This window comes from Procambarus clarkii, chromosome 28, assembly GCF_040958095.1.
Source record: "Procambarus clarkii isolate CNS0578487 chromosome 28, FALCON_Pclarkii_2.0, whole genome shotgun sequence".
NCBI lineage: Eukaryota > Metazoa > Arthropoda > Malacostraca > Decapoda > Cambaridae > Procambarus > Procambarus clarkii.
Window position 1 is genome coordinate 14,516,899 of NC_091177.1, and position 27,451 is coordinate 14,544,349.

Genomic DNA, 27,451 nt, shown 5'->3' on the forward strand with positions numbered 1-27,451 from the left:
ATAACATACTATATCTTTTTTCCATAGCCACAATGCAACGCCCCGATTGGCCTAACAAACTACCTGTTTTTTCTTAGGTTAAATTTTGTTTTCTCCTTATGAAAGAATAAACAGAACTTTAATTATGTATGAGGGTCTTTCTTCCCAACTTCAAAATTAACGTACATCTATAGGTTAGGCAGTCGAAAAAAAATCATGAAAACTTGCCTTACTTCTCAGCAAGGGCCGATTTGGTTAATAGCTACGACATATCCAATATATTTATACATAATAGATTTAAATATGTTTAATAGCTAAACATGTATATATTTCATTTCTCTACATATCTATAAATGTGTATAAACATTTATATAATACCCCTTTTTTTACATATTACGTTATATATTATATACCTGTATACCTATCATTATGATTAAAAATATTAATCATTTGTTTGTTTAGAGATATATTGAAAATATAATAATTTATTATCATACATTAATTATATTTACATTACAATATGACTACATACCTATTTCTCCAAAATGGCACGAAAGCTATATACCACCATCAGATGCAACGATTAAGCACACGGCCTTACCTTTCAATAACAAACATGTATTTTCAAACTTAAACCACACTCATTTTACAACTATTCCACGTAACACATACCTTCACCCGCCATGGAGGCAACTACGATACTTCATTCCATTACTACATTTTTTTTTTTTTTTTTTTTTTATTCACTAATTTTTACATACATCAATGTACAATATATTATTTTACACAACATTTCTTATTTATCAAACACGCCGCGAACGCTATGGATTTGCCATCACAAACAAATTTACATGTCACCCCATACACAATTACATTTAACTGCCCCAGTACCGGCACGAAAACAACTATCTCCCATATTTCTAACATTGTGCAAGTCATAATGGTATACTATCCCTAATAACACATTTCTACAACTCCATTAATGCTCTCATTGTTTCCATTTTGACGGTAACTATGCTATGACTTCTCCTCATATTCATCTACTTACACCAAATTTCACATTCATCTCTTATCCACATGTTAAGGACTTAAATCTTTCACCTCCCACCCATTTTCCTACCATATGATAACGTACCACATTCACTATTTTCGCATAAATCAATATTGCACACTACATTATGACCTCAATTTTTGTCATGCCACTCATCCTCTCAACGCTTCCAAAAAACCATCACCAACTATACATTCTTATACGTTTCCGCTTCTGTACAATGTATATCTTACCTATCACAAATACAACAACCTTTGCCTCCTATCAACAACCCTATATGATCACTATTCTTGTTTATTCATTTCTTTAACGACTATTTTTTCAATATCTATTTACTGTTCCATATATTTCATTTCACCAACCGCGCCCCCCCCCCTCTCACATTAAACTATCTTCCTTTCATTCAGACTTCTGTATTACTTCATTATACAACTGCTTATTTCTTGTATCATATGCGCCTTTCTGAAGTCGTTTATGTTACTGCCGTCGTGTGATCCCGCCGATACTTGCGCTCAACACGTTTTTCTTTGGTGCGCCTCTAGCCCAAACTGGTTCCGCAGAACGTCCACTCGACGCGGTCTTCCATACTCTCAATTCCCTCCACAGTTCAACAATGATGCTCATCTCCTCATCTAAAACAAATACGTTTATATTTTTACACTTAATATGTATGACATGTCTACATAATAACAATGCCCTCTTCTTGCCATATACTTTTCTATCAATCACCCTATCTTCTACAAAACATTTATTACATTAACATTCGATTCAACTGCAATAATACTGTACAAATTTCTAACATTTCATGCTATTCACATTTTATAATACCTATAGTAAACAATTCTTTAACCTCTCCTAGACATTTATAGTCAATATAATTCATACATTATAATACAATTTCTGGAAAATGAAACAGTTACATTATTACTTTCAACTCAAAACAAATAGATTCAAATACATCCAAATTTGTGCAATATTATATCTACAAACTATATGTTTTTCCCCTCCTTTTACAACACCACACTTGTATCTATTGCCCCTATGACAACTGCAAGCCCGCCTCAACTCATTTCCACAACAACCAATTGCTCAATCATTCAATATATTATATACAATTACATTTCGGCCATATTCTACACACAGTGGAACTAAGATAAAACTATAAGCACAACGACTTCTTCCACTACAATTATTCTTTTACATTTTACTATTTCTCACAGGTCACAACAAATCCACGAACGCTATATACCACCATCAAATAACCCTAAATATTCAAAGGGCGCTAAATATCACTAAGGATGCCAATATCAGAACACAAACGCATAACGCAAACGATATGAAACGCGTCAGATTCTAACAATTTCCTATAGTCGGACAAGCGACCACGAGCGACGGTCCGAAAACAAGACACGCTCCTCCTCAAATTATTTATTCAAACATCCACAACTCTAAGGAGGACAATCCATTTTGAACATTAACAAGCGGTCCATTAAGCAACTCACTTTACCGAGTATGCCAACCTTGCTACAGCCATTTCCAACCGCCACTTACAGTGACAAGGAAGCCCATCCCATGGGAACTACACTTAACAGTACACAATTTGTTACAAACTACAAAAGACAACCCTGCAAACTACCACAATTTGGACCTATGAATAACCGGGTAAAAGTGACATTACAAAATACCTTTACAGGATATGCGACAAGATCTCATAGCGTCAGCATCCGCACGCTACTTTCAAGCACAAATATGACTGGGAAACAACAAATTCTAAGATTTTATTTTTACTATACATAACACCCAATATTGATTCTCGACGACCACTGGATGGACAACATTCAACGACCGTACAGCCACGAGGTCACTACGAGTGAACTACAATAACAAAACAGCAGCAAGAGACAATAGCATCAACTTCAGCTGTGACAATGCTAGTCTCCGAAGGGACGTGACAAGTCCGGTCACAAGAAAAACAAGTAATAAAATATACTGTTCACAGACTTTCACGATTCACTGAACATGGAAACGGAGCAGGAGTGCGAAGAAGTGCTCAAGGAAAAGGCGTTTCACAACCATAGGAGGGGTAAAAGCTTTAGTGATGCGAGTCAACGATGTACAACACATTGCAAGGCCAACTCTTAACGGAGGCAACGAAGGAACAATACAAGGATATACATTGCAAATACGAACTGAAACAATCCTGTAACCAAGATAGCCAGACATAAAGAGGGAGGAGGTGAACACGAACGGCATGTATGTACATGACAGGTATGTTAGGCAGGGCACAATTCAAACCATAACAGCTGAGAGGAACGATGGTGTAAGGACCCCACAATATAGCTAAGACACTACCAATCACGGCAATCACATATATACGAAGCCAGTGTCAACATACAAGCTGAGAGCAGGACTACAACGAAAGGCACCACAGCTGAGGCACAACTCACTATGGTGCAAACCATCAACACTTAAGAGTAGAAGGGGAAGCAGAAGAGTAAACAGGGCAACCATAATCGATTTTAGAAAGGACGAGAGAGGAATGTACAGACGACTGTGCGCCTATCCGGCCGCCCCCTCCCCACCATGAAGTATCGGACAAAACCTGAAGGAGAGTAAGGGCTTTACAGCATTCAACTATGATATGGGGCCGATCTACACTAACGAGTGTTAAAGATTAACCCCAAAACATTAACAGATTCCCTATACACAGGGAATTACCATAAAAGCAACAAAGACGGACGATGAACGACATGCTTGCCAGTACGTCATAGCACAAATCTTAAACGTAGATAACTTGAAGCAATGATCTGTGGCCAAAGACCACACGGAATCAAGTTCAAGCCCCCACTTGAAGTTGAGCCAAATCACCACCCAGACACCAAAGGGTATCATCATCCAGAAACAGCAGAGAACACACCACAAAGAAGGGACGAAGGAAAGAAGACCACCAAGGGCAACTAGACATAAATAGTGCTCAGAACACTACCTTCGGGTACATCCTCATATTGCCTAAATGGGCAGAGAGTGGTATCAAAGCTCACTCAAAAAGGAACAACGAGAGGAAACTTTGGACGAAGAGAGGGAGATTACCACCAAGTCCAAAACAATAATCTTGGGACAATACGATACCACCAGGTGATGTCTTCAGCCTCTTCCAGGTCAAAAAGGACGCCAACACGGAGGTCTTCACACCAAAAACGCTACAAATATAGACCTTCAAGTTCACCAGGACATCTGTTGTGCTGCGGCACTTGCAAAAAACAAAATTGTGAAGGCGAGAGGTGGTGATAGTGTTCTAAGAACCACATCAGACCAACGTTAATCATACGTTCAAAGAGCTTGCAGACAACTCAGGACGACCCAAGAGACCCTCGTTTCAGAACAGGGAGGACAACAGCATCGAACCAGTCCCCAAGGCCTCACAGATACAATCAGACCCGATTAATACCTACTCAGTAAATACCAAGACGTGCACGGAGGGAGATGGCGAAGCATCTCAATGTATGTCATCCGAGCCCGCCGCCAGACAACCTCATAAGAGAAGACATAGGGAAGGCCGAGATGGCTTCAGATATCTAAAGAATGAGATTCAAGAATAGGCTTAAGAAGAAGGTATGATTGAAGATAACAACCAGAGCTAACAGATGAAATGTGGGAACGAAACTCACTCGCGACCTGCAACGGGTCCGCCCCAACAATACCACAGAGGTGAAGGACAAGAGACATCGGGAACGAACTTACCCACTATCTTGTGGATACACTTCCACATCTGCTGCAGAGGACTTTCGGACATAATAGACAACACATCCAACACACACGGTCCTATGGCCCACCGCACTCACATTCCAAAAGAAAAGACTATACCCTCTGCCGGCAGCAGTACCTCTTCCACGCACCACGCTTGCAGCAGACAGCCCAAGCACATTCCACCAGGGAACGCACTTCCGCGTTCCCTGAGAGGAAGAGCGAGGAATAGAGTGGAGGGCAGCATCGAAAACCGTGTCATGAAAAAGGACGAGGGTGCGAGGGACAGGCAGAATGGAGAGGTTGGAGACAGCACGGAGGGTAAACAGCCGATAGTCAGCCTCGGCAAACCGCCACGTATGTAAGGAGAGGGGAGGGGGTAAAACAGAAAAAGGGTCACTCCCATGTGGTCATCAAAAGCCAACCACTCACAATTAACTTGACACATCACGACCAAAGATAAATATCAAGACAGGAAAGGCTGCAAGTCCGAGAGTCTAAATGAGTAGGCTCACTACAATTCAGAACAGACAGGGAAGAAGAAAGGATGAACGGTTCGAGAAGGCAACCCCAGGTGTTTGTCAGAACATCTCCCCAGAGGGTATGTCGACAATTGAAATCAACCAGCAGGAGCATAGGCTCCAGCAAGGAGTCCAGGTGGTGATTAAGATCAGGAAGAATAAGCGGGACAGTTAGGGGGAGATAACTAGAACATTCTACCATTTATGCACAATGACACGGCCAGCACAGCGTTGGTAAGGACATGGAAAAACTAAGGGGGAGGAAGGGAACATCAGAGCGAATCAACAAAGCAAAAGAGTTATATGCCCCATCAACAGCTGGGGGGGAGGGGAGGGGGGGGGGGGGAAGGAATAGCCATGGAAGCGACCTGGACGAGCACCAAGCTTCTGAGGCTGCAGATAGACAAAAAGGGGAACAAACCGAAATTATAAGTTGGAGGTGAAGGAAATTGCCATAATATCCACGAATGTTCCACTCAAGAATAGACATCGACAAAAAGAGAAAGGATAGCAACAGAGAACAAAGAAGAAACAAAGGTGAAAAAGGAATGCAGCACTTTAGAGAAGCTCAGGATCAGAGAAGGAAGGGTTAGGGGGCATGGCTAAACTGAATAAAGATGGAAGAAAGGGAGCGGGAGGACACACCAGGTGGATGAGCAGGGTCCGGAGGAGGAGACAACCAAGATGCGCGGTCAAGGACAGGAGGAGGGGCAGAAACATTCAAGCGCACCTCAGCAAGGGCAGCAACTAAGAGGGAAGCGGTGGAGGGGGGTGGTGGCCAAAAACCTCCACAGCACAAACAGGGGGCTGTACCAACGAAACGAGGGGATGGAACAAGAGAGTTAGAGATAGGGGGCAAGGAAGACAGCAAAATTTTCTTACCCGCCGGGAAGGAGGAAGGATATGAGCCAGGCTTTCGCTTCTGACCCTCAAACAGGTGTTCCACCAGCAATGTACTGGGCAATAGACTCGAGCTTCTCAATAGATAAAGAACGAGAGCGAACAATATGATCTCCGGGAGAGTGATGGACATCAGCCCACACAGACAGGCGGCGTGGAGAGCCAAGACACAGACGAGAATGATTGGAAGGAGGATCAGAGGGAGACGAGGAACAACACACAGGAAGACATGACAGACTGGGTACAAAGAAGGGGAATCCCAAACAGAACCATGAGGGGGACTATTCGGAACACAAAGGACACAAATGGGGAGATGTGGTGGTGGGCGTGTCCAGGTGTAAGGCCTGGAAACGGTTCACACTGAGGAAGGTCCCAAGAACGAGGACAGGAAGAGTGCAACACGCCAGCATAAGATACGTCAATGAAAGGGGGAGACGGCGCACTTGGCGCCTCGCCTCAGGAATAGACAAACGTTCCCGGTGCTTCAGTTGAGGACGGCTACCTCAATTTTATAATGTATACATGCGCCGGACAAGGTAGGGCGGCCCTCACCGCAATTGAGGCAACAGGCCTGGGGATAAGTGCACTCCAACTTAGAGTGACCCTCGCCTCCACACCTGGAGACAGGACTGGAGCATTTGAGTGCACCATGTCCAAACTGCCAGCACTTATTACACAGCCGAGGAGATGCAATATACTGAAACGGAGCATCTGGAACCAGCAAGAATGACAAGAGGGCGGAAGGGTCCTACCACAAAAGGGGCTGACAGCGACGACCCCGAGGGGGACGAGTAAACGTTTACATCTGAAGGACAGAATGGCCTGGAGCTTCCAGGAAATGCTAGAAGGATAAAGCGGCCAAGCAGGTGGTTTCATCCTGAGGAGCAGCAGCAACGATACGTGAACCGAGACGGGTCGGGTTGAAAGTAACTGAGGAATCAATGGAATCAACAAAGTGCCTATGAAGGGAAAAATCAAAGTACTTAATCCACATGGCAGGACCAAATAAGGCATGCTACGAAGTAGTATGGGAAGGTACCATACGAGAGCAACCATGGCGGGGACGGCGGTGAGAACCTCTTAGAAAGATGGGTCGTAAGGCACAGTAAAAGATGGAGCCGTGCAAGGGGACGAGGACCATACAAGGCTTGGGGCTCGACCCTACCAGAGGGAGGGAGAAGATCAGGTAGTAGTCCGGTCTGGGCCCAAACCGGGCCCTGTAGCGGGAGCTACAGAACTCTGTCTTCCAGTACAGTCTGACTCTAGGGGGGGGGGGGGGGAGGCCTGGTCGCCAACCCCATGAGCCTGGGAAAGAAGTTGTGTCGCCGTACATGCATCATTTTAAAGGTATGGGACCACGAACCAAGGGATACTACCTACCAGGGAGGTGGAGCGCGGGCCCGTGCAGGAAGGGGTGCATCGTCCCCAGCGGTGCTCCCACTTTTCAACAGGGGAGTCTTACTACATAGTCCATTCTCCCACACCGGTGCTAAGACCCCCATTTTCCCTATCGCCCCAGCCTGGACACCCAATCATCCACTCAGGGCGGCCCATCACGGGTGACCCTTCCAGCGGGTGGTCCGATGGGTCACAAGGCCCCCTACGTGGTGCCCTTCTGCACGTACACTACCCAAAGATGGGCAGGAGAGGGGGGGGGGGGGCAAAGGCAACCCTCACCAGTCACAGGGAGGTGTACGTGAGCCCTCACCACAGAGGGGCTCTTTTACAACTATATTACCATTCTTTCTTACCTTGTATGCAACACGTATACTTAACACCTCAAGGTGTGTCGTCCTACAGCAACTACACAGGAACTTATCAGGGTCTTCCCCAACCAGAGGGAGCCGGTCCGCCGAGCGGACACCACACTGGACTTGTGATCCAGTGGTCCCGGGTTTGATTCCAGGCGCCGGCGAGAAACAATGGGCAGAGTTTCTTTCACCCTATGCACCTGTTACCCATCAGTAAAATAGGTACCTGGGTGTTAGTCAGCTGTCACGGGCTGCTTCCTGGGGGTGGAGGCCTGGTCGAGGACCGGGCCACGGGGACACTAAAGCCCCGAAATCATCTCAAGATAACCACGTCTCGGGTAATCAAGCATCTCACCTGTGGAAACATTCTAGTCAGGATTCTATACATTCATATAGGATAGACATGTTAAATACCATACACAGCACCTCTTCTTCCATAACGCACACAACCCTCCAATAACCAGACTCTGAAGCAACTCGCCCACGCTTTAAACCGTCGAGTAATCGAATCTATTTGGTACTCTAATGTCCCAATTTATTACTATCATTTTACATTTAATGATTTACTCAAGTCTCCAAACACACATTTATAGGACAATAATTGATTACTTTTTCCTAAGAACAACCTTTCAGTACCTTAGGAGGAATGGGTCAACGGTCTTCATGCACGTCGCCGTTCAATCCCCGACCTTCGAAGTGGTTGCAAATAATTCTACGCATTTTTCTTATGCTCATCCCTTTCCAGTTTATTCGTAATGCTTTACCCTGATAACTTGACAAGGGAAGGAATGTTACAATTGTAACTATACATGCAAATATCAAACAGCATTATGAACCTATTCCAAAATGTACCACACAAACCATTATAAGCTTTTACAGTAATTCCCCTTTTTTTATTATTAACCTAACGGTCGATAACACCTTCGACAATATTGTACTAATTACATAACCGATATAATTATTAAAATCTCCTATTTCACCTACAGGCAGGATACTTAAGTGCATGTGTTACCTACTTAGATAAATGAGCTCCAAACTTTTTACCGTTTATACTTTCTGCCCAGTATTTTCATACAAACCAATCTTACCAAACGCCAAACAATATTCTTCTAGGCTTCATTTTTATTATCTAGTCAATATTTATATTCAAACCTATTACAGTCTTTGTATATTATTTTCACATGTCTACTAAATTCAAACTGCTTTATACAACTAAAACAAATGCAACATTGCAATTCATTTCTTCCACCTGTGACGAGGACTCAAACTATAATACTATACCCCCATCATAACTCACCCATGACCGTGTGCCCCACTCAACACATGTGCGCTTATACATCAATTAACACCATAAACGTGATTAATGTCAGTGCACCACTTGTGGTCGCACAAGATCTGCACATCATTCCGTTGCCATCCTCCACTACCACCTACACAGTAAACAACACATACTGCCTCGAGGTTAACATCTGCAGTTGAAATTACCGACTGTTTTGTCGCAAAGCGACCTGGTTCGAACCTTTACATCCAAACCACGATTCAAGATTAACATTTCTGGTTAAACATTTTTACGAGCTCTTGGTCGTATGAATAAGTATTATAATAGTAAATTAGTGTCAATCATTATTACAACACATTACAATCTTTAATGTTACTATCACCTCTTACACACTTTTTGCGACCTTGCCTATTTACTCTAACATTACTCGGCGGTAAGCCGATGGCTTCTCAAAACTTTCCATCTGTGATATTAAGTCCAATCTAAGTAACCTAGTAACTACAACTTTATATTGGCGATTAAATATTTGGTGAATGCGAGAACGACAACCATATTCAAACACTACAGCCGGCACGGCGCTCAATTTTCGTTCACACCTCATTTCTATGATTTATATGAACATCCTTGTCAATCATAGCAAACTTACCGTTAGTTCTCAAACCTATACTCAAATCACCCTCTCAAACGTTACTTTACTACTAAATTACTTTAGACATCGGCAACAAAAATTTTTCAAGAACTTGTACCATAAAAACTCACTGCAAACTTGAACACTACATTCTCCCCCCCTTACATAAACATTATCCCAGGGTTACACTGATCAGTAGTCCTACAGGTTACCATTTGTCCTAGGAACAAAACACGCTCGCCTGCTGTTTGCCAAGCACTTTGTCCAGAGTTCGTATCCTGCGCGGGGACGATTTGCTGCACGTCAATCCTTGACAATTGACTGTTGGTAAAGAGCTCACAGTTAAGTACCTGGTTAAAACTTATGCGGATCGTATTCCGCTAATTATTAGGAGTAAGGATTTGCCCGATACGCTATGCGTGGCTGTACAATAGTATATATACGAATATTTCTCCGTAACGGTCGAAACGCCGCCAGAGATTACTTTCACGTCCACGTGAGAAATACGTTCTTCCTCTCCCTTTAAATGATAATTTTTGGTCACTTTCCATCCACCCTACTGATATTAGTGAAATACCTACGTGTTAACTTGTACAATAATTGTAAGTAACTTAAATATAGGCATAGTGTACTTTGATTCAACCTCAAATCCGCACTCCTTCCACGTATTTGCTTTATTACGACCTTCTCAAATGCAAATGTCACCTTTCGAAATAGTTTAACAAGTACTTAATTTTAACCACTCGCTACTCACCTAAACATCCAAGCCAGCTTAGAGGCACAGTTTGTTCAATTTTACGTAAGATTTTTTACTCTGCTTCGAAAAATGGTACGATGCAGCTTTGCCCCATTCAAGCTGCCACAACAGTAGTGCTGTTAGCATACTGACCTCTGCCGTCGACACCTAACAATTTTAACCATGCACACAATTACCACTGGCTCACCTTCAGGTTGTAATGTGGGGGGCGAAGGTTGAACGTATCCCAGGTTTATCTACGAGGATTATCACGAAATGTTCACTACTACAACTGATGAAACTGTTGGGCTGGCGAGGCTCTGCTCCAGGGTGCGCCAGCTAGTCGGTTATTACCTGCAACATGGCAAAAAGTTAGCGGCTGCAGGAAATATACATTATTCAGGACTATGGATTACCTAAAGACTTTGCAATTGCAAGCTTAATTGAACTGTTCTGCATTACTTTTGGAAACACTATGAAGTTTCACTTTAATAGGTGTAAACTAATCAAGGTTGCACATTCAATTTGTTCACCAGCCGTTACCCTTTGAGGGGCTAGTAGTAAATTAACCACTAGCCGGACTAAATATTACAAACGGCACTAGTACATACTAAACAGCTTTGGAATTCCAAGTCAGACTAGATGAGCATTATCTTTACTAAAATGATTTGGCTCATGCCATACGTCAAACCTGCAGATTTACAATTTTTTTTTTTTAGTATACGAAACTTACGGTAACTTAACCGGCTTAAATACATCATTTCACTTATTAGGTGCGATGCATAACACTATCCTCCCTTGCCAACTGTTAAATGTAACCTAAACCACTCACCTGCACCATGAAGCCTTCCACTGTTACATTAGTCATCTTCATAGGCTAAAGTACTTTTCCGCTTATCTGGTACACCTCAGCCACCAGCTTCTGGTAAGTACGTCCACACTGCCATCAAGGGTTTCGCAGATTCCACCGTTTCCATCATAAAGTTCGTCTCCTGGGTCGCCAGTCACGTCATTTCACGTTCCCAATACCCACAACACACCTACGGTAGTTGCAGCCGCCACGAGTCGGCAATCCTGAAGGCATGGTTATTAATGACAGTATCTAGGTCATCAATGGTAAAGATATTTTAGTACCTATTATTAATAAAGATTAAAATACCACCTTACATACACCCAAAAACACGGGGATATAAAGTTTGAAAAATAGTTATTTTGCCACCTAGATATCGAGTTATGAGGGTGTATAAATGGACGGAGTGTCCCTAGGGGTCTGTTGGGCCCCAGCGACCCATTAACATCAACTGGGTTCCAGCACGGGGCGCATCAGACCCCCTAACACTACCACACCTATACGACCCTTTCACAGGACTTCTAGGGGCAAAATAACGCTCCGCTCCTCCTCAACGAGCAGGTAGACTCAACATCCAATCACGTTTCCCCTTTTCAATTGACGTCACATTCTCGCTAGCTGTACTCTCATTGGTCGGCTCGACCTAATTGGATACTCTAATAGTTCATATGAGATTTATTTCATGTAACTTTGAAATATACACACAAAAAGGTATTATACCCCGCTTCTTGGTGTATACACACTGAGTTTACTTTAGTTATGGACTATGTTTATGGCTAAAAGTATCCCTGCTGAAAGTTTGGTAAACTATTGTAGTGACCTTCATAACCATCGACAGGGTGGTACATTAAGCTCTTTTTGAAACTTCTGACAATATCTTCACTATATTACGCTGCCAGTCCTTATAAGTAAATGCTAAATACTCATTAATCTAGCCGCCAAACCCATATTTTTACGAAGAAAAACATTTTACATTCGAATCACAAATGATGACGTTCGAACATTTCTTGAACCAGTGCTTCGCTGACGCCCTCTATTCGATTCGCAACGCTGTAAATACTTCACTCACGTACTTCAAATACATATTATCGCCAACACAACCTAAACGTCTAACCTAACCTACGCCTAACTATGCCTTGAACTTAAATATATATATATAATACTAGTAATTTATAATGAAACTATTTTAATACACAATACTGCATTACGGATGGAGGGGGGAGTGGAGGGGGACTATATATCAGGATGATCATGAATATATATTATGAGTATATAAATATACAGAATAACAACTTGTTAACATTCAGATCCAGATCGAGACCGGATAACGACGACGTCTCCACCGACAGTACCAGCTTTTCATTCAACACATTACCTGATGTTTTAATGCCTTATTCCCCTATTTCTTACCCTATGCTTGCCCTCTTTATTCCTTTCACCAGTCACACCTTTCACGAGTGTATTCAACCTCAAGATAACCCGTAATCAGACTTAACTCCCCTCCATCGACCCCCAAGACGCTTTCACCAATTTTAACATGCTGTTCGTTCAAAATAGGATTTTTCTCACATATAAACTAGTATTATTTTTCATTAGCATATTGTGCATATTTAGTTATTGGTTAGGTTAGGCATTTAGGTTCTGTTCGCGATTATTTGTATTTGTACTACATGGGTGAAGCATTTACAGCGTTGTCGTTCGAACAAAATTCGTCAGTGAAACACTTATTCCGGAAGTGTTCGAACGTCTTCAGTTCAGAGTCATGTGACAGCCCGTCCTCCAAACAAAGACCCAAAGATCATTACATGCACCAGCCAAACCCCCTGTTTATGAGTGAAAAACGGTTTACACACGACTCCACGGATTTCGTTCGAACACTTCCGGAACAAGTGTTTCACTAACGAATTTTGTTCCAACTACAACCCTATAAATGTTTCACCCAGATACTACAAATACATATAATTGGCAACAGAACCTAAGCACCTGACCTAACCTAACCTATGCCTACATATACACAATATGCTAATATATTATAATATTAATTTATATTTAAGAAAATTCCCGTTTTGAATGAACAGCATGTACAAATTTATGAATGCGTCTGTGGGGTCGACCGCTGGATGTAATGGACTTGAATCGAGGACGGGTTGCGTGCGAAAACCGTCTTAATTCATTAACAGGGGGTTTGCCGGATACATAGAATGAACTTTGCGTCTTTGTCTAATGGATGGGCTGCACTTTTGCCCTTCGTTTAAGAGCATGGGCTGGTATTTAACCCAAAGTTACACCTTATGTTCGAGGTTCATTCATTACTTGAAGGTGTTCGAGATGAGAACGAAACCTTGTAAAAAATAGATCCTTCAGTAACTATGACACTTTGTTTACCATGATTTTTGGTAACTTGATTGCTCTTTTTAATATTGACATTAAGAAAATATTTCGATTCATTGAAACCGTACAGTATAAGATGAACAACGCCAGCAATGCCGTCATATTATATACATTTATATTTTGAAATGTATATTGATATATATTTAACAATATATTATTTTATGTATCTCTTTACATATATAAAAATGTATTTGTTAGTAAATCACGAAGAAATGAGCTCGTGATGAACAATGTCAGACAACGAAGGAAGGATTAACAGTATATGATTCAAGGTAACTGCAGAAGGCCGATTGACGCATACAATTAAGGCACCTCGATCGTATTTATATTATCCACCCAAACTCATTATATAATATATATATATATATATATATATATATATATAAATATATATATATAAATATATATATATAAATATATAAATATATATATATAAATATATATATATAAATATATATATATAAATATATATATATAAATATATATATATAAATATATATATATAAATATATATATATAAATATATATATATAAATATATATATATAAATATATATATATAAATATATATATATAAATATATATATATAAATATATATATATAAACATATATATATAAACATATATATATAAACATATATATATATATAAATATATATATATAAATATATATATATAAATATATATATATAAATATATATATATATATATATATATATATATAAATATATATATATATATATATATATATATATATATATATATATATATATATATATATATATATATATATATATATATATATATATATATATATATATAACCTACGCTTGAAACAATCAAGAGATTCTACTTCTATTGTGTTGCGCGGTGTGATATGGTGTTTTGCGTGCATGGTAAAGTGGGATATATACTCAGGTAAGGTTCCTATTAGGTGAGTCAAACCACGGATCTCAGGTGCTGGGGAATGACTGTCTAAGGGTATAACTTTTACAAGCCATGTTGTCCCTGTTCCTTAATAATCTAATTATTCTGGCATTCCAATTGTTTGTTGATTCTAACTTAAACCGCGTATATGAAGGTGGTTTCTACAATTCTTCCTTTGAGTGCATTTTACTTGTTGACCCATACAGGGTCAGAGTATTCCTGACATCTCGTCGATTCATTTGCACTGCCAGCTTCCACTGATGTCCTCTCGTCTCACAGAACACGGCTTGATAATGGCCCAGAACGGACCAAAACGATGCTAATTCTTCAGTTTTGTAGGTTCGATGTCTAACATTTTAAAAGGTTAACCTTTTTCCAGAATTACCAATAGGTTCACAGGCGGGGATGGGGAGGGGGGGGGGGGGGTTCCTATTGCACCGGACCGATCTCGTCATTACCATATTGGATATGTGGCCTATAGAAACAACAGTGGGAAAGTGTGTGAGGCTAGCGGCAAGCGTCTGTCCTACACCCTTGGACAGATACACACTTTTTATGGATATAGATGGCTTTTCGCATGTCTATTTTAAAGTTAAACACTAATTATCGTGGTGTTATAATTGTCTATTGAAGCCAGAACTCAATGTTATTTCATTTCTTATTTGGGTATGAATATATTTATCTATTTATCGTATGAATATATCTCTAGAAGCTCCTATATCGTATATCATAGTAAATGCGATTTATAAGCCTTCCTGTCTTGTGTCCGCTACTGCAGACTCGATACAAACCCATCAACGAATATCCGCATGATTATTAAAGCCTTGTAGATCAAAGGCGTCTCCACATAATGGTGGTGAAATGGAACAATGAGACTTCGATCGCTCACTAGTCTATGATCAACAGTGCTATCAGCATTCATAAGCTGTTTTTTGTTTCCATAATTAATACGTGATCATGTACGAACACAGTCTAGGCAGCTCGATGCCGACTCGTATTAACAACGATGAAAACAGTGTTCTCAGATAAGTCAACGCATCGTTCACCAGAGGACACTTGATTCATCACAAGAGAGGTCACACCAACCCAACAAACATTAACTTTACCCCACAATAACTGATTATAAGTACTCCATTGTTTAAAGGAAACGACTCTGACTAAATAATAGTAAAAATTAGTCTTCGAGGTTTGGTGACTATTGATAATTAATCCGATCAGTCTGGATTACTAGTTATGAAATTTCTTGCTCGAGCAAGAAAATTTGTAAATATCATACAACTCTCCACACAGTACATTTTGAATGTTCTAGACAAATATAAATGAAAATCCTAATCACCACTAGTCTCCATCAATGAAAAACGCATCAAAATCAACTTAAGCAACAAATCAACCTGCTTGATTAGCTAGGCTCGCAGTCCAGTGGAGTAGAAGCAAATGAGGCTGTGGGATCCAGGACGTCGTGCACTAGTTGTCTAGACATATATGGTGGCTAAATGATGCTCAAGCGACACATACAGTATATAGTAATTATAACTCCAGTCAACAATCTTAAGGAAAAAACCCCAATAAAAACGTCGAAATAGTTGCAATGAGTTACATTGTTGATTTCCATCATCAGTACATACAAGAACATATTCCACATTCTTAACCGTAAATAGAGCAATGTCGAGATCTACATGAAACCATTCTTTTCGGTGGACATAAATTAACGTGCAATTTACGTTTACTGATGTTGTAAAATGTTCTAAACACACTTTGAAAGCACTGCATCGTTTTACACTGTCTTTTTTTTTTTTTTTACATATATACAAAAGTTGTTACATTCTTGTACAGCCACTAGTACGTGTAGCGTTTCGGGCAAGTCCCAGGAATACGACCCCCATGAAGAAACATTTTTACAACCAAGCACCTATTTTACTGTTGAGTTAAACACAGGCTACAGTTAAGGATTTGCGCCCAGTAAATCCTCCCCGGCCAGGATATGAACAATGACAAAGCGCTCGCGGAACGCCAGGTGAGTGTTGTACCACTACACCACGGACACTCTTCATAAACAATGGCCAAATGCCCATTAATTCACCTTAAACACCCGCTGTTTATGGTTGAAAACAGTGTTTGTGTTATGGGTGACCTAAATTTGTGTAGAATATACTGGAACAATAAAACAGGCAATGCAGAGGCTAAAGATTTCTTATAATTTCTTTTTGGCATAAACATATTACATAAATAAAAGCTTAAAAGAGGAGGCAAGAGCGCCACATCATAACATAACCACAGTAAAAGAATACAAGAAGACGACAACAATAACATGAAGGCAAATACAAAAACTACGCACACAACAGAGCACAACCTAAACACAGTCACCAGAACCCAGGCTTATCCGGAAACACAGTCCGAGGATATTTCGCACAATACGCATCCCATTCAGCCCATCTTTCCGCATTATGGAGCCCATGCCTACCCCAGGGGCAACGCATAACATCCAGCACGGGGCCCCCACTACCGGCGCCGATCGGACGGGGACCCCCGGCACAGGGTCCAATGGCACAGTGTCCTGCGAGACTGCATCCTACTTCAGCACCAGGACGAGATCGCGACTCGCACTATCGCAGACAGCTGGGGCCACAACCTCCCGTTCCAGCAAGCCCGAACTAAGGGGCGCAGGGAAGAGCACATGAGCAGGCAAGGAGGAGGGCACAGGAGCAGGCAAGGAGGAGGGCACAGGAGCAGGCACGGAGGAGGGCACAGGAGCAGGCACGGAGGAGGGCACAGGAGCAGGCACGGAGGAGGGCACAGGAGCAGGCACGGAGGAGGGCACAGGAGCAGGCAAGGAAGAGGGCACAGGAGCAGGCACGGAGGAGGGCACAGGAGCAGGCAAGGAGGAGGGCACAGGAGCAGGCAAGGAAGAGGGCACAGGAGCAGGCACGGAGGAGGGCACAGGAGCAGGCACGGAGGAGGGCACAGGAGCAGGCACGGAGGAGGGCACAGGAGCAGGCAAGGAAGAGGGCACAGGAGCAGGCACGGAGGAGGGCACAGGAGCAGGCACGGAGGAGGGCACAGGAGCAGGCAAGGAAGAGGGCACAGGAGCAGGCACGGAGGAGGGCACAGGAGCAGGCACGGAGGAGGGCACAGGAGCAGGCAAGGAAGAGGGCACAGGAGCAGGCACGGAGGAGGGCACAGGAGCAGGCACGGAGGAGGGCACAGGAGCAGGCAAGGAAGAGGGCACAGGAGCAGGCACGGAGGAGGGCACAGGAGCAGGCACGGAGGAGGGCACAGGAGCAGGCACGGAGGAGGGCACAGGAGCAGGCACGGAGGAGGGCACAGGAGCAGGCAAGGAGGAGGGCACAAGAGCAGGCATTGTGGAGGCCACAGGAGCAGCCACAGAGGAGAGCACAGGAGCAGGCATGGAGAAAGGCACATGAGCAGGCATGGAGAAGGGCTCCGGATCACCAGACTGCACCACATGAGCATCCACAGGGACACGCACTGCACACAAATTCCCAGCTCCAGACAATGCACCGCCACGAACCACCGCGGAAGACACATCAGCCGAAGGAGTGGGAGGCGGGGGGATGGGGGGGGGGGGGGGGGGAAGAGTCCACAGGCGCCACCTCCATGACACCACCACCAACCTTGAGGGGGCAGCAGGCGCTAGCCCAATATACAACGCACGGCCAACATCCACCGAAAGAGTAGGCACAGCATCCACATCACCACTCTCATCGGCCTCTGGGACCTCCAGAGGATGGGGGGGAGGGAATCCTCCTCCCGGATGATGTTAATGAGGTCCACACCACCCGCACTGCAACTTGCAGCCATGAACTCCGACATACTGCACTGGAAGTAGGTACGAGGTTGACTAGCGTAGAAAATCCAGAAGTAAAAGCCCATGAGCTTGACGGAGGACAGGATCGGAGTCCTCAGACGCATCTTGGTTATCTTGAGATGATTTCGGGGCTTCGTGTCCCCGTGGGCCAGTCCTGGACCAGGCCTCCTTTTTTTACACCCCCTCCCCCAGGAAGCAGTCTGTAGCAGCTGTCTAACTCCCAAGTACCTATTTACTGCTAGGTGATTAGGGGCATCAGGGTGAAAGAAACTCTGCCCATTTGTTTCTGCTTCCACCGGGGACCAAACCCGGATCCTCAGGACTACGAATCCGAAGCGCTGTCCACTCAGCTGTCAGGCCCCAGGCTCATTGTCAAGGTCCTGATCACATTTGGGATGCCCCGCAGGCAGCCAGAAGAGACGACATTCATACGGACGTGAAGGTCACGCCTGAACTGGCTGAAGTAATGTCACAACAGATCCTTGGGAAACTCAAACAGGGCGCCATGCACGACCACATACGTGGGCGTACCACTTCGGTCCGTCACGGTCACGGACCCAACATCACCAGGTAGCTGGAATGAACGCCCGTCATATCTGTCAACAAAGTCTCTGAAGATGAGGAAGACGATGATGTTTCGGTCCGTTCTGGACCCATTATTAATTCGATTGTGATTTGATAATCGACAGGACGGACCAAAACGTCGTCGTCTCTTCATCTTCTGATGTGTGGTTCAGTCTTAATTTATTCAGCCACGTTATTGTGACTCATCGTCTACATGAGTCATGTTTAGCAAGAATCTGAAGCTAAACAATCAGTGAACAAATGTTCGGAATGAGACAGATTATGCAGTTCAACTTTGGTCGCTATACTAAGCAATGGATATAAATTAACTTGAATGAGATCGGAGAAATATGACAAAAGTTAATCCTTGGCATTAAAAGCCTTTCATATGATGATAGGTAAATTTTTCTTTTTATATTCCTTAAAAAGAAGAAGAGCGAGGAGTGACATGGATAGAAAGCCATAACGAGGAATATATATTTTGGATAAGTTTACATAAAAACGGGACAGATCTGGGTAAATTATGGTTCTGAAAATAGGTGTTTGATCTGTTGGAGAAAATACCTGACAACATAATAGACATGGGGTTACGTGATCAACCGCAGGTCTGTCACATATATGAGTGAGTTTGAGTGCATATACAGTCTAGTGTGTGGACGGGGAGGTATATAGCATATAACACCTGTCTCGTATGGGGCAATAGGCCATCTGTAGTTTCCTTATTTCTTATGTTCTTAAAACATGAACACAAAATTTAGGCCTAATAATACACCAATTTCTAATAAATATTGATGATATTTTATATACGACACAATGCCCATTTTTGAATACCTAGTGTAAGTTAATATTGAATGTCTTGCAGAAGGGTCAGGCGCAGCTTGGAGGAACGTAGCTTTAGGAGTTAAACAGACGACTGCCGACTCCTATTAGCTGGACGAAAGTAAATAATTATCAAAAGAAGGCACCAAACCGGGAAGGCCATGTAGCACCATCAAATGTGCGGGATAATCAGAGGGCGCTCAAGACAAGACAACAAGACACACGCTCGTCCCAGAAGTCTGGACATTGAACAAGGATATGCACGACTGTAAGAGGGACAATGCAATTTGGACAATAAGGAGCAGGGCGGCACTCCATTAAGTGACCATGAGTTAAACGAGTATGGCCAATACGCAACCTCACCAGAGTTGTTTCCCAACGCCTGTTACGGTGGTAGGAGGATGGCCACGAGGACACACAACTGTTTAGAGTACGCAGTTTGTTAACAGTAACAGAAGACCAACAAGCTTACCAATGGGTAAGGATGGAGGAATAGATAACCAGGTAAAAGTCAGAATAAGGTCCATCTCCTTTACGGGAGATGGGACAAGAGCGGACAGCTTTCCTGGTGCAGCATCCGCACGCTCATTAAAAGAGACACCAATATGGCTGGGAACCCAGCAAAACTCAACTGACTTAAATTTACTGTGAATAAGAAACAGCCAATGCTGGATCTCGACAACCCACTGGATGAACCGGATTAAAGGACCTGAGAGCCATGAGGGCACTACGAGATTCAACAACAACTACAAAGGAAGATTGACAACGAGAAAGCAGGAGACGAAGAGCAGAGAGAATAGCATAAGGTTCCACTGTGAAGATGCTAGTCTCCGGAGATAAGCAACACATATAAGTGCAATCAGGAAAAACAACAGAGTAGCCTACACTGTCCGCATACTTAGACCCATTGGTGAAGATGGAAACGGAGCGGGAGTGAGAAGAAAAGTGCTCAAGGAAAAGGTGTTTAAGAACCATAGGAGGGGTAAAAGCTTTAGTGATGCGGGTTAAGGATGTACAAAACTGCAGAAGGGGGACTCTCCATGGGGGCAAAGAAGAAACACAAGGAGAAATATTAGAAATACAAACTAAAAGAGAATCTTGTATGCGAGATAACCAGACAGAAAGAGGGAGGTAGTAAAGAAGAACAGGAACTGCAGGAGGGACAAAAGTTAAAGCATGACAGAGGTGAGAGGAAGGATGTTGCAAATACCACTCAAGATAGCGAAGGCAGTAGCGATCACGGCGGTCCTGGAGAAATAGGAAGCCAGTGTCAACATACAAGCTGAGGACGGGAGTCGAACGAAAGGCACCAGAACTGAGGCGCAACCCAGTATGGTGTAAAGCAGAGTTTAGACAGAACGAGAGAGGAATGTAAAGCAAGGAGAGTGCGCCTATCCACTCCCCAAGAAGTATGGGACAATACTCGAAGAAGGGTAAGGGCATTAGAGCATTCAACATGGAGGTAAGAGATATGGGGCGACCAAAACAAACGAATGTCAAAAATCAACCCCAAAAGCTTAGCGGAATTCTTGTACACAATGGGGTGACCATAAAGCAACAAAGAAGGAGGAAGAACGACATGCTTTCGAGTAAAAGTCATAGCACAAGTGTTAGATGTAGAGAACCTGAAGCCTTGATTGTTGGCCTAAGACGACACGGCATCAATCGCAAGTTGAAGCCGGCATTGAAGGAGAGGCGAATCATCACCCTGACAGCAAAGGGTAATCTCGTCGACATAGACAGTGAAGAAGACGCCAGAAGGAAGAGAGGAAAGAAGACCATTGAGGGCAACCAGAAAAAGAGTAGTGCTCAGAAAACTACCCTGTGGCACACCTTCGTATTGCTGAAAAGAGGCAGAGAGAGCGGTACCAAGCCTCACCCGAAAGGAATGACGAGAGAGGAAGCTGAGGAGAAAGAGACGGAGATGACCACGAAGGCCAAAAGAATGAAGTTGGGATAGAATATGATAACGCCAAGTGGTTTCATAAGCCTTTTCCAGGTCAAAAAGGTCGGCAACAACGGAGGTCTTCGCAGAAAAAGCAGTACGAATATAGACCTCCAAGTTCACCAGGACAACTGTTGTGCTGCGGCACTTGCGGAAACCAAATAGAGAAGGGAAGAGGTGGTGATGGTGTTCTAAGAGCTACACCAGACGAACGTTAACCATACGTTCAAAGAGTTTGCAGACACATCTTGTGAGGGCAATAGGGCGAAAGTCCTTAGGGGATGTTCCCAGAGACCCTGATTTGCGAACAAGGAGGACAACGGCATCGAGCCAGTCCTCAGGGACTGACGACGACTCCCAGATCCAATTATACAGACTCAGTAAATACTGAGACGTGCACGAAGGGAGATGGCGAAGCATCTCATAATGAATGCCATCGGGGCCCACCACCGTAGAACCACAGAGGGCCAGGGCAGACCAAAGTTCAGAGAGAGAGAAAGGATCATTATAGGGAAGTCGAAGACGAGTGCAGAAATCTAAAGGACGAGATTCAAGGACAGGTTTACGAAGAAGGGAAGATTGGGGAAGATGAAAACCAGAGCTAACAGAAGAAAAGAAGGAACCCAGTTCGGTAGCGACCTGCAACGGGTCCGCCACAAGAGTACCACGGAAGTGAAGGATCGGCGAGACATCGCAAACAAACTTACCCACTATCTTGCGGATACACTTCCAGTTCTGCAGCAGAGGAGTTTCGGACGTAATGGAGGAGACATAAGACGCCCAACATTCACGTTTAGCCGTACAGATGGCCCTACGGGCCACCGCACTCACCTTCCAAAACAAAAGAAAAGAATCGGCCGTCTGCCGGCGACGGTGTCTCTTCCAGGCTGCACACTTACAGCGGACAGCCCGAACACAGTCTGCATTCTACCAGGGAACACACTTCTGCGGTCCCCAAGAGGAAGAGCGAGGAATAGAGTGGAGGGCTGTGTAGAAGACGTTGTCATGAAAAAGGAGGAGAGAGCGAGGGAGAGGCAGAAGGGAGAGGTCAGAGAGAGCATCACTGAGGGTAAAAATAGGTTCCAGTCTGCCTTATGAAACTGCCACCTAGGGAAGGAGAAGGGAGGGTGAAAAGAGGAAAGGATGGGGAAATGGTCACTGCCATAGAGGTCATCAAGAACCTGCCACGTGAAATCTAAGTAAAGAGACGAAGAGCAAAGATCAAGATCAAGACAGGAAACGGTGCGAGTCCAAGAGTCCAAATGCGTGGGCTCACCAGAATTCAGAAGAGACAGGGAAGAAGAGAGGATGAGCGGCTCAAGAAGGCGACCCCGGGTATTTGTCAGAACGTCACCCCAAAGTGATTGACGACAATTGAAATCACCTAGCAGGAGCACAGGGTCCGGCAAGGAGTCCAGTAGATGTTTAAGATCGGGAAGAGAAAGCGGGACACTCGGCGAGAGATAAATGGAAAAACGATGTACCATTTCCTCACAAAAATACGAGCAACAAAACAATGGAGAGGCGAAAGAAAAAGTAAGGGGACAAAGGGAACATCAGAGCGAATCAAGAGAGTAGAAGAGTTAGAAGTTCCAGCAATAGCTGGGGGTAGGGAAAGAAAGGAATAGCCACGAAAGCGACCAGGACGAGCACCAAGCATCGGCTCCTGGAGACAGACACAAAGGGGCAAAAACTGCGAAATCAGAAGGTGCGGTTCAAGGAAATTAGCATAATAACCACGAACGTTCCACTGAAGAAGAGACATTGACAAGAAAAGAAAGGACAGCAACAGAGAACAACAAAGAAACAAAGGTGAAAAGGGAACACAGCACGTTAAAGAAGCACAGGATCAGGGTCAGGGTCAGCGAAGTCAGGGTTAGGGGCCATGGGTAAACTGACTATAGAAGGAGGGAAGGGAGCTGGAGGACCTACCAGGGGTGGACGAGTTGGGTCCGGAGGAGGAAGAGCGGGGATAACCGAGGGTCAAGGACAGCAGCAGGAGGGGCAGAAACCAGGGAGTGCACCTCAGCAAGGGCAGCAACTGAGAGGGAAGCAGGGGCCAAAGAGACCTCCATTGCAGGAACAGGGTGTGGAAACACCGAAACGGGAGGGGATGAAGCAAGAGAGACAGAGGTAGGGGGCGAGGAAGAAAGTGAAGCCTTTTTACCCACCAGGGAGGAGGAAGGAGAGGAGCCAAGCGTACGCTTCTGACTCAAAGAGACAGACTTCCCAGCAACAATTTACTGGGCAACAGATTCTAGCATCTCAACAGGAGAAGCAGAACGAGAGCATACACGACGGCCGTTAGGAGAGCGATGGACATCAGCCCGTACTGACAGGCGGCGTGGAGAGCCAATAGACGGAAGAGAAGGATGGGAAGGAGGATTGGAGGGAGACGAGGAAGAAGACACAGGAGACATGACAGACTGGGCAGAAAGAAGGGGAATCCCAGACAGAGGACTAGGAGGGGGACCCTTTGGGACGGAATTCAAAGGAACAGAGGAGGGGGCGTGTCAGGATCTAAGGCATGGAAACGGTTGTGAGTCTGAGGAAGGTGGGAAGGACGAGAAGAGGAAGAGCGCAACACGCGAGCATAAGAGACGTTAGCATAAGGTGGGAGACGGCGAACTTGGTGCCTCCCCTCAGGAAAAGACAAACGCTCCCGGTGCTTCAAGTTGAGGACAGCTGCCTCAAGCTAGTAATGTATACACGCACGGGAGAATGTAGGGTGGGCCTTACCGCAATTGAGGCAGCGAGCCCGGGGAGAAGTGCACTCCAACTTAGAGTGACCCTCGTCCTCACACACAGGACAGAGAGAGACAGTACTGGAGCAGCGAAGTACTCCATGCCCTAACCTCCCGCCCTTATTACAGAGCCGAGGAGAGGGAACGTACTCCTGGACTGAGCACCTGGCACCAGCAAGAATGACAGAGGGCGGAAGGGTCCTACCATCAAAGGTAATCTTCACAACCCGAAGGGGTTGATGACGACGACTACGAGGGGGACGAGTAAACGTGTCTACCTAGAGGACAGAATGACCCTGGGCTTCGAGGATGTGCCGAATAACATCGTGGCTGTCCTGTAGATTCCGAACACCGGTTGCAACATGGGGCAGGAGGAGAGGCATAGAATCAAGAGGGAGGAGATCAAAGTATTTGGCCCACAAAGAGGGACCAATCAGGGCTTGATGCGCATCAGTACAGGAAGAAATCGAGTGAGTGTGGCTGTGGTGCAGACTGCGTTGAGAACCCCCAGAGAAAGAGGGGTTAAAAGGCGCAGTAGTCACAACTAGAGACTGAGCCGTGCCAGGGGACGAGGTGGTCACCACTGGGGGCTTGGGGCTTGACCCAACCACAGAGGAGGGAGGAGAGCCGAGGGGAGTAGTCAGGAGGGTCAAAGGAGGAGCAAGGTCGGGGCCCAATGCAGTGGGGGCTACACAGCCCGATCTTCCAATCTTGCCGGGGACCCCCAGGGGTGCGTCGTGAGTATACGTCCCACTAACGCCACCTTAAAAACCGTCAGTACGTCGAGATTGGGTTCAGTGAGGAAAGGGGGATTGACAATAAAAGGGTCCCCTCTCGCTCGAGACGTTGGGTACTGCAGTTGTACGGGTGCAAGAGTATGCCTCCTCAAACACCCGGGTGTCAAAACAAAAGAAGGCCAAAATAATGATCAAAACAAGCACAAGGCCAGCGGGAAATGACAACGAGGAAGGAAAAGGGAGGGGGGGGGGGGAGAAAACCAAACAAAAGGAAAAGAAAAAGGCATCTAGCAGAATTAGAGAGGACAGCAGCAGGAGCACAAGACTACAAAAGGACAAAGGACTGTCTTAAGGAGCATCACACTCCGGCAGCCGCCCACCAAGCCCCCTCACGGCAACAACGAGCTGGACAGGGAGGGGGTAGCTGGACGAAAGCTTTCCCTTCCCATAGTTCATGGTACAGCCCGTTCTCCTGAGGATTCCCAACGTTAAGAAACTGTTGTACTAAAGTGCCCTTATCCTAACCTACCAGAGGACCCAAAAGGAAAAACGGGACAGTATGTCAATTTCGCAAGCTGCTACCATTTTCTAGTATGACGTTTTTTTTGCCTTAGGTAAAATATACGCCATTAGGAGGACGAGTTGCTGAAACAACCTGTCCTTTTACAAATTACATCAGAATTTGGCCCTTTGCCCCATATGGCCGAAAATGGACATAATTTGAAAATTAAAAAAAATTGAAAACAAATTTTGGAATTTTTCCCAAAACAGTAAATTAAGGTTCCTATGGTAGGTTATGAGGGCAGGAAATTCTCCTAAAGTTTCAAAACATCATCAAAACTGTTATTTGAAAGTTTCCTGTCCTAACCATACAGCATAAGCGAGAGGACTTAAACAGAAAACGGGACAGTACATCACTTGTGTGAGGTTATTTAATTTAAAATTACATCCAATTCTGACCATAGCGTGTATACAAGCAAAAAGCGATGTTATTTTTAAGAGTACGGGTTGAACCGAGGACCCACGAACCGAAAACGGGACATCATGTAAATTTCGCGAGTTAGTCATTTTTAATACATTAGTTTGTGGCATTTGAGAAAAATATACGTAAAAATGGGATGTACTATTCTAGAGAACTGGTTGCACGGTAACCCTTACCCACTAGTTTCCCTGGAATATGTCCCGCCAATCTCTTAATGATCAGTTACCCAATTATTGCTGGATGAACGGAAGCGTTCAGTTACGGATTGGCACCTAGGTAATTCTCCCTAGCCAGGATACGAACCTAGGGCAAATCATTTTTACTTTTACACCTACTCTAATTTACAATTAACCATTTGTTAGCCACAAAACTTTTCATTTTCATTTTCCCTGATTTTCGAAAATTTAATTACGAGAAATAGCCCAATCACTTTCTTTATAGACTGAAAATCCCTTCCTGTGCTACAGCGATAACATCCTGACAGACAGGATGATAACATCACAGGATTTCTGCTTCGTCAGTATCGAAAAACGTCTATTGAATTACCAACCGACTTACTTTTACAAGCGTATTTCATATTTATAAAACATTTACTTTGAAATATATCCAGACGATGACAACACGTCTTCATGGAGTGCTCGCCTGGCTCTTAGCGGAGGCAGACGTGTCGCTTGTGAGCTCCTGGTGTACTGGTCAGTGGTCGTTTGTGTTTGTAAGCGGGGCCTTGGGGCCGTGCCGGATGAAGGGACGGCAACCCCCCCCCTCTCTCCCTTGTGAACCGGAAGGATACTATTGGCTGGGAATTTACTGGACCAGCGTCTTATCCGGCACTTGAGGTGGTCATGATTTGATATATTGCGAGTGGATGTGGCGTCTGTGTGGGGCATTCAACTTACGTCCAGGCATCTTGTGAAATTCAGCTCTACGGCTGTGTACCATGACTTTGTGGACTGCTATGATGGGAGGACCCTTACTCTGCCTGAGGGTGGTGGTTCGGTGGAAGTCGGATAGATGCAGTGAGACTATCTATGTGGCTGTTCATGGTGCTCCCTTTGAGTTCCCCGACTCCATTCTCCAG

General features: G+C 44.3%; 1 long non-coding RNA gene across 5 annotated transcripts in view; it reads right to left on the reverse strand.

The window, feature by feature from the left end:
* Positions 1 to 448: 448 nt before the first annotated feature.
* The window catches only part of LOC123755161 (uncharacterized), an 813,340-nt gene continuing 786,337 nt past the window's right edge, over positions 449 to 27,451 (reverse strand). For 2 of the 5 annotated variants that reach the window (XR_011229877.1, XR_011229878.1), the window contains 4 exons: positions 11,422 to 11,663; positions 10,798 to 10,943; positions 8,173 to 8,301; positions 449 to 1,662 (listed from right to left, as the gene is read on the reverse strand). This is a non-coding gene — a long non-coding RNA (uncharacterized lncRNA). Of the gene's footprint in view, positions 1,663 to 8,172; positions 8,302 to 10,797; positions 10,944 to 11,421; positions 11,972 to 27,451 lie in introns of those variants that run through there. The other 3 variants (XR_011229875.1, XR_011229876.1, XR_011229874.1) reach the window with 3 other exon arrangements.